Below are 8,432 nucleotides of genomic sequence, written 5' to 3' on the forward strand. Positions count from 1 at the left end.
TAATTATGGCTGGACATTCACACCTACTTTCAGCAGAACACCACCTCTCTCGCTTTTGATGATGTATGGACCGGCATTCTTACCTTTTCTAACACATTTTTCAGCAATTATGGTCGGAGATTCACACCTACTCACAGACAAACAACTCCGCTCCCGCATTTGATGGTGTATAGTCGGGCATTCTCACCCTTTCTCATCAGCTTTTTGCAAATTATGATCTGACATTAACACCTGCTTTTGATGATGTATGGTTGGGTATTCGCACCTTTTTTTTACCCATTTTTCAGCAATTATGGGTGGACATTCACACCTTCTTGCAGCTGAACACCTCCTCTCCCACTTATGATCATGTGCGGTTTGATTTTCGAAATTTTTACTTTAATTTTTTCTAGCAATTATTGATGGACATTCAGACCTTCTTGCAGCTGAACACCTCCGCTCCCGCTTTTGATCATACATTGTCGGGCATTCGCACCTTGTCTTACCAGATTTTTACAAACTTTAGTCGAACATTCACACCTTCTTGCAGCTGAACACCTCCGCTCCCGCTTTTGATGGTGTAAAGTCGGGCTTTCGAGCCTTTTCTTACCCGTTTTTTAGAAATTATGGTTGGACATTCAGACCTTGCAGCCGAACACCTCCGCTCCCTCTTTTGATTATACATTGTCGGGCATTCGCACCTTGTCTTACCCGCTTTTTACAAACTATAGTCAGACATTCACACGTTGCAGCTGAACCACCTCCGCTCCCTGTTTTGATCATGTATGGTCTGGCAATACTACCTTTTCTTACCCGTTTGTGAGTAATTATGGCTGGACATTCACACCTACTTTCAGCAGAACACCACCTCTCTCGCTTTTGATGATGTATGGACCGGCATTCTTACCTTTTCTAACACATTTTTCAGCAATTATGGTCGCAGATTCACACCTACTCACAGACAAACAACTCCGCTCCCGCATTTGATGGTGTATAGTCGGGCATTCTCACCCTTTCTCATCAGCTTTTTGCAAATTATGATCTGACATCCACACCTACTTGCAGTCGAAGAGTTCTGCTCCCGCTTTTGATTATGTTTGGTTGGATATTCGAACCTTTTCTTAACTGCTTTTTACAAACTTTGGTTGGACGTTCACACCTTCTTGTAGCCGAACACATCCAGAGCTGCTTTTGATGATGTATGGTTGGGCATTCGCATCTTTTTTTTATCCATTTTTCAGGAATTATGGGTGGACATTCACACCTTCTTGCAGCTGAACACCTCCTCTCCCACTTATGATCATGTGCGGAATGATTTTCGAAATTTTTACTTTAATTTTTTCTAGCAATTATTGATGGACATTCAGACCTTCTTGCAGCTGAACACCTCCGCTCCCGCTTTTGATCATACATTGTCGGGCATTCGCACCTTGTCTTACCAGCTTTTTACAAACTTTAGTCGAACATTCACACCTTCTTGCAGCTGAACACCTCCGCTCCCGCTTTTGATGGTGTATAGTCGGGCTTTCGAGCCTTTTCTTACCCGGTTTTTAGAAATTATGGTTGGACATTCAGACCTTGCAGCCGAACACCTCCGCTCCCTCTTTTGATCATACATTGTCGGGCATTCTTACCTTTTCGCTTTTGATGATGTATGGTCCGGCATTCTTACCTTTTCTAATACATTTTTCAGCACTTATGGTCGGACATTCACACCTACTCAGAGCCGAACACCTCCGCTCCCGCATTTGATGGTGTAGAGTCGGGCATTGTCACCCTTTCTCATCAGCTTTTTGCAAATTATGATCTGACATTCAGACCTGCTTTTGATAATGTATGGTTGGGCATTGGCACCTTTTTTTACCCATTTTTCAGGAATTATGGGTGGACATTCACACCGTCTTGCAGCTGAACACCTCCTCTCCCGCTTATGATCATGTGCGGTTTGATATTCGAAAATTTTCTTTCATGTTTTAAAGAAATTATTGATGGACATTCAGACCTTCTTGCAGCTGAACCCCTCTGCTCGCGCTTTTGATGGTGTATAGTCGGGCATTCGCACCTTGTCTTACCCGCTTTTTACAAACTTTAGTCGGACAATCAGACCTTCTTGCAGCTGAACCACCTCCGCTCCCTGTTTTGATCATGTATGGTCTGGCAATACTACCTTTTCTTACCCGTTTGTGAGTAATTTTGGCTGGACATTCACACCTACTCACAACCGAACAACTCCGCTACCGCATTTTATGGTGTATAGTCGGGCATTCTCACCCTTTCTCATCAGCTTTTTGCAAATTATCATCTGACATTCACACCTACTTGCAGTCGAAAAGCTCTGCTCCCGCTTTTGATTATGTTTGGTTGGATATTCGAACCTTTTCTTAACTGCTTTTTACAAACTTTGTTCGGAGGTTCACGTCTTCTTGAAGCCGAACACCTCCGCTTCCGCTTTTGATGGTGTACAGTCGGGCATTTTAACCTTTTCTTACCCGCTTTTTACCAACTATGGTCGGACATTCACACCTTCTTACAGCGGAACACCTCCGCTCCCTCTTTTGATGGTGTATGTTCGGGCATTCGAACCTTTTCTTACCCGCCTTTTAAAAACTATGGTCGGACATTCAAACCTTCTTGTAGCCGAACACATCCACTCCTGCTTTTGATGATGTATGGTTGGGCATTCGCACCTTTTCTTAACCATTTTTCAGTAATTATTGGTGGACATTCAGACCTTCTTGCAGCTGAACACCTCCGCTCCCGCTTTTGATGGTGTATAGTCGGGCTTTCGAGCCTTTTCTTCCCCGGTTTTTAGAAATTATGGTTGGACATTCAGACCTTGCAGCCGAAAACCTCCGCTCCCTCTTTTGATCATACATTGTTGGGCATTCGCACCTAGTCTTACGCGCTTTTTACAAACTTTAGTCAGAAATTCACACCTTGCAGCTGAACCACCTCCGCTCCCTGTTTTGATCATGTATTGTCTGGCAATACTACCATTTCTTACCCGTTTGTGAGTAATCTTCTAAAAGGTCCTCCTCGGCTGTTGACCTTCGGGGAGGTGAGTACCTTCACTAGACTCACCTGTCTGCTCTTCCTCCTCATTTAGCGTAGCTCCACCCTCTGCCTGTGAATTCTCACAGACTTCAGCACTGAGTGGTGAGGCCTCTACACGCCCCTCTCCTTTTTGCTCCTCACTTCCAATCCAAGCTTTTAGCGGGAAGTTTGAATTTATTGGGTCAACCTCTTCACTTTGTTCACCAACTGCCACCTCTGGTCCTTCTCTTTGTTGGCTTGACTGTGGCTTTACCGTCTTTAATTTGTTGGCAAAAGATTTAGGGCAATCTCAGAAGAGGTGATTTAATTCTCCACAGAGATTACATTTCCTGCCATTTGGACACTCTCCAAAAGTGTCCCCAATTTCTCTGCACTTCCCACATATCACCTTGGTACAAGCCTCAACCAGGTGCCCATGCTCACCACACTTGCGGCAGAGCTTGGGCTGCCCCTGGTACTGGATGTAACCTCGGTTTTCGAGGTGGCCAGAGTGTCACTTTGCATCTCCGCCCACCCGCTGCACTGAGCACTCTTCAGCCCTTTTAAATGGTATAACTTTGCACTCCCGCACGCTCCAGCGAGCACCATCCAAGCAACAACTTTGCACTCCAGCTTCAAACATCGGCACAGTCGCAACAAGTAAGGCAACTCTACTCAGAGAAGTCACTCTGCACAGTAACAAGATTTCTTTTGCACAGACAGAAAGGGCTTCACCCGCAAAGGTAAAGCCTGCCAAAAATAGCAACAACTCATTAGTGCTGCTCTCCACGGAAGTCTTTAGTAAAAGGCGAAAGACTTGTACATTATGAAGAGAAACCAGAGTACGATTATCTGTCACTGCGGGAGCAGGGCATCAGGCTAGTTGGCATAGCCACCTTCCCCATGGTGAGCTTTGCTTGGTTGAGACGCTTGCTCCCCCTCCTTGCTCCTCGGCTGACCAAGTAGGAAAAATCGGGCCCTATTCGATGGCTGCCTTGTCTTTTACTCTGTGCAAAAGACAAGGCAGCCACAAACACCACGGGAACACCGTATTGAGGCTTTGTTCTGACCGCTCATTCAGTGTCGCGTTTCTTTCAAGCAATTCTCCCGGTTAGCCCGCACTCGGCTCGCCCCCAGAGCTGTGTTAAAGTCTACTTCGCATTCACTCTCTTTTCTCAGCAGACTAAAAGAAAGTTTCATCTTGGGCTCCCTGAAACTTCCATCCTGCACCACTGTTTGCTTTTTCACAAGAGCAGAGAAGAGCGCACCGTTCCCAGCGGCACTGCAGTACTGGGTCGATGCTTGGAGTGAACGGAGCAAGCTCCTTTTTCAACTCCTATTGCTAAAAATCCATTTAATATGTAGTCCTCGTACAAAGGCCATATCAGATATTAAACTGATAAGAACAGGTACTACACTTGATCTTAGCCAAAAGGCCGAGAAGCGATAACTGTCCACTGGTTCACGTCCGAGGGCCCTTCCTGGCACAATGCGCACTTGTAGCGGTGTTCTTTTTATGGCCAGAGGTGGCCAGAGTGTCACTTTGCACCTCCGCCCACCCGCTGCACTGAGCACTCTTCAGCCCTTTTAAATGGTATAAATTTGCACTCCCGCACGCTCCAGCAAGCACCATCCAAGCAACAACGTTGCACTCCAGCTTCAAACATCGGCACAGTTGCAACAAGTAAGGCGACTCTACTCAGAGAAGTCACTCTGCACAGTAACAAGATTTCTTTTGCACAGACGGAAAGGGCTTCACCCGCAAAGGTAAAGCCTGCCAAAAATAGAAACAACTCATTAGTGCTGCTTTCCACGGAAGTCTTTAGTAAAAGGCGAAAGACTTGTACGTTATGAAGAGAAACCAGAGTACGATTATCCGTCACTGCGGGAGCAGGGCATCAGGCTAGTTGGCATAGCCACCTTCCCCATGGTGAGCTTTGCTTGGTTGAGACGCTTGCTCCCCCTCCTTGCTCCTCGGCTGACCAAGTAGGAAAAATCGGGCCCTATTCGATGGCTGCCTTGTCTTTTACTCTGTGCAAAAGACAAGGCAGCCACAAACACCACGGGAACACCGTATTGAGGCTTTGTTCTGACCGCTCATTCAGTGTCGCGTTTCTTTCAAGTAATTCTCCCGGTTAGCCCGCACTCGGCTCGCCCCCAGAGCTGTGTTAAAGTCTACTTCGCATTCACTCTCTTTTCTCAGCAGACTAAAAGAAAGTTTCATCTTGGGCTCCCTGAAACTTCCATCCTGCACCACTGTTTGCTTTTTCACAAGAGCAGAGAAGAGCGCACCGTTCCCAGCGGCACTGCAGTACCGGGTCGATGCTTGGAGTGAACGGAGCAAGCTCCTTTTTCATCTCCTATTGCTAAAAATCCATTTAATATGTAGTCCTCGTACAAAGGCCATATCAGATATTAAACTGATAAGAACAGGTACTACACTTGATCTTAGCCAAAAGGCCGAGAAGCGATAACTGTACACTGGTTCACGTCCGAGGGCCCTTCCAGGCACAATGCGCACTTGTAGCGGTGTTTTTTTTATGGCCATAGGTGGCCAGAGTGTCACTTTGCACCTCCGCCCACCCGCTGCACTGAGCACTCTTCAGCCCTTTTAAATGGTATAACTTTGCACTCCCGCACGCTCCAGCAAGCACCATCCAAGCAACAACGTTGCACTCCAGCTTCAAACATCGGCACAGTTGCAACAAGTAAGGCGACTCTACTCAGAGAAGTCACTCTGCACAGTAACAAGATTTCTTTTGCACAGACGGAAAGGGCTTCACCCGCAAAGGTAATGCCTGCCAAAAATAGAAACAACTCATTAGTGCTGCTTTCCACGGAAGTCTTTAGTAAAAGGCGAAAGACTTGTACGTTATGAAGAGAAACCAGAGTACGATTATCCGTCACTGCGGGAGCAGGGCATCAGGCTAGTTGGCATAGCCACCTTCCCCATGGTGAGCTTTGCTTGGTTGAGACGCTTGCTCCCCCCCTTGCTCCTCGGCTGACCAAGTAGGAACAATCGGGCCCTATTCGATGGCTGCCTTGTCTTTTACTCTGTGCAAAAGACAAGGCAGCAACAAAAACACCACGGGAAAACCGTATTGAGGCTTTGTTCTGACCGCTCATTCAGTGTCGCGTTTCTTTCAAGCAATTCTCCCGGTTAGCCCGCACTCGGCTCGCCCCCAGAGCTGTGTTAAAGTCTACTTTGCATTCACTCTCTTTTCTCAGCAGACTAAAAGAAAGTTTCATCTTGGGCTCCCTGAAACTTCCATCCTGCACCACTGTTTGCTTTTTCACAAGAGCAGAGAAGAGCGCACCGTTCCCAGCGGCACTGCAGTACCGGGTCGATGCTTGGAGTGAACGGAGCAAGCTCCTTTTTCAACTCCTATTGCTAAAAATCCATTTAATATGTAGTCCTCGTACAAAGGCCATATCAGATATTAAACTGATAAGAACAGGTACTACACTTGATCTTAGCCAAAAGGCCGAGATGCGATAACTGTCCACTGGTTCACGTCCGAGGGCCCTTCCTGGCACAATGCGCACTTGTAGCGGTGTTCTTTTTATGGCCAGAGGTGGCCAGAGTGTCACTTTGCACCTCCGCCCACCCGCTGCACTGAGCACTCTTCAGCCCTTTTAAATGGTATAACTTTGCACTCCCGCACGCTCCAGCAAGCACCATTCAAGCAACAACGTTGCACTCCAGCTTCAAACATCGGCACAGTCGCAACAAGTAAGGCGACTCTACTCAGAGAAGTCACTCTGCACAGTAACAAGATTTCTTTTGCACAGACGGAAAGGGCTTCACCCGCAAAGGTAAAGCCTGCCAAAAATAGAAACAACTCATTAGTGCTGCTTTCCACGGAAGTCTTTAGTAAAAGGCGAAAGACTTGTACGTTATGAAGAGAAACCAGAGTACGATTATCCGTCACTGCGGGAGCAGGGCATCAGGCTAGTTGGCATAGCCACCTTCCCCATGGTGAGCTTTGCTTGGTTGAGACGCTTGCTCCCCCCCTTGCTCCTCGGCTGACCAAGTAGGAACAATCGGGCCCTATTCGATGGCTGCCTTGTCTTTTACTCTGTGCAAAAGACAAGGCAGCAACAAAAACACCACGGGAAAACCGTATTGAGGCTTTGTTCTGACCGCTCATTCGGTGTCGCGTTTCTTTCAAGCAATTCTCCCGGTTAGCCCACACTCGGCTCGCTCCTAGAGCCGTGTTAAAGTCTACTTCGCATTCATTCTTGTTTCTCAGCAGACTCTTGGGATTTTATCTATAAAATGAATTCCTTCACTCAAACTATGTTAAAACTGCTTTGTCCTTCATATTTACCATGTCTAGAAAGATTTAAACAAAAAAAACAACGTTGTACTTTGCAGTAAAAGACAGAGCAAATCTAAAGTTTCATGAATCCGAGAATAAGCTTACTTTCATGAGTTCTTCACGATTTGGGATTTTGCTATAAAATGAATTCCTTCACTCAAACTAAATTAAAACTGCTAAACCGCTAATCTGTTACATGTAAGGCAGATGTCAAATTCACCGAAATAGGATTTAAGGGTATTCGGCCAATCGAGCTGTAGCAGCTTCGGTAAAAGAGTATAAGTTGAAGAGTTTGTGAATAAAGGTGTGCGCACACATAGTGAGCTGTAGGAAAATAGGCAGGGAGCAATGCCGGCTGGGGTATATGTTCTTGTATGTTGTCTGACTGTTTGATTTGAATGTGTTGTGTAAGTGTCCTGTTGAATGTTACATGTTTGGGCTTTGACACGCTTCACTGTGGTTGTTAGCTGTGTGGTGTGTCCTGAAATGTTATATGTTTGGGCTGTGTGACATGCTTAATGCTTGTCAGTAGCTACCCACTTATTCATATATAGCAACTGACAACATAAGAAGTCCGGACATACTTTGATAGTAGTTGTAGAAGTATCCTTATTGATAATAGATAAACTAATTCATAGTGATAGAACAGTAGATGAACAGGTGCCTGCACATGTCTCACGAAAATAAAATGGGTGTATGATTGCTGACGGCAGAGCAATACTGCCAAACTTATGAGTTCTTGTGGCAAACTTGATTCAGTGTCTTGACGTGTATACGCTGTTTCGCTGACTTGATTGTCACAAGAAACAAAGTGTGTTTGATAAGATCCGACCATTTTATTACGGGAGGATCAGTATCAGTATTCGGCTGCAAGTAGGTGTGAATGTCCAACCATAATTTGTAAAAAGCGGGTAAGAAAAGGTTCTCATGCCCGACTATACATTAACAAAAGCGGGAGGAGAGGTCTTCGGATGAGAGTGGGTAAGAATTTCCAACCATAATCTATAAAATGCGGTGAAGAAAAAGGTGTGAATGCTACATAGAACACTCAAAAGTGGAGCGGAAGTGTTCGGCTGCAAGAAGGTGTGAATGTCCGAC

At 45.9% G+C, this 8,432-nt stretch overlaps 7 non-coding genes across 7 annotated transcripts; all 7 read right to left on the reverse strand.

Moving 5' to 3' along the window:
* Positions 1-3,744: 3,744 nt before the first annotated feature.
* LOC140308305 (U5 spliceosomal RNA) lies at positions 3,745-3,858 on the reverse strand. Its single transcript, XR_011916264.1, has one exon. It is a non-coding gene; the product is annotated as a U5 spliceosomal RNA (small nuclear RNA).
* A 411-nt stretch (positions 3,859-4,269) lies between these two features.
* On the reverse strand, positions 4,270-4,460 carry LOC140307994 (U2 spliceosomal RNA). The gene has a single exon (XR_011916009.1). It is a non-coding gene; the product is annotated as a U2 spliceosomal RNA (small nuclear RNA).
* Positions 4,461-4,768: 308 nt separating this feature from the next.
* LOC140308182 (U5 spliceosomal RNA) lies at positions 4,769-4,882 on the reverse strand. The gene has a single exon (XR_011916152.1). It is a non-coding gene; the product is annotated as a U5 spliceosomal RNA (small nuclear RNA).
* Positions 4,883-5,293: 411 nt separating this feature from the next.
* Positions 5,294-5,484, reverse strand: LOC140307969 (U2 spliceosomal RNA). Its single transcript, XR_011915986.1, has one exon. It is a non-coding gene; the product is annotated as a U2 spliceosomal RNA (small nuclear RNA).
* Positions 5,485-5,790: 306 nt separating this feature from the next.
* LOC140308369 (U5 spliceosomal RNA) lies at positions 5,791-5,906 on the reverse strand. Its single transcript, XR_011916322.1, has one exon. It is a non-coding gene; the product is annotated as a U5 spliceosomal RNA (small nuclear RNA).
* Positions 5,907-6,318: 412 nt separating this feature from the next.
* Positions 6,319-6,509, reverse strand: LOC140307977 (U2 spliceosomal RNA). Its single transcript, XR_011915994.1, has one exon. It is a non-coding gene; the product is annotated as a U2 spliceosomal RNA (small nuclear RNA).
* A 308-nt stretch (positions 6,510-6,817) lies between these two features.
* LOC140308183 (U5 spliceosomal RNA) lies at positions 6,818-6,931 on the reverse strand. Its single transcript, XR_011916153.1, has one exon. It is a non-coding gene; the product is annotated as a U5 spliceosomal RNA (small nuclear RNA).
* Positions 6,932-8,432: the final 1,501 nt, after the last annotated feature.

Source organism: Leuresthes tenuis, unplaced genomic scaffold (assembly GCF_036924035.1).
Source record: "Leuresthes tenuis unplaced genomic scaffold, fLeuTen1.0.hap1 SCAF_5, whole genome shotgun sequence".
Taxonomy (NCBI): Eukaryota; Metazoa; Chordata; class Actinopteri; order Atheriniformes; family Atherinopsidae; genus Leuresthes; species Leuresthes tenuis.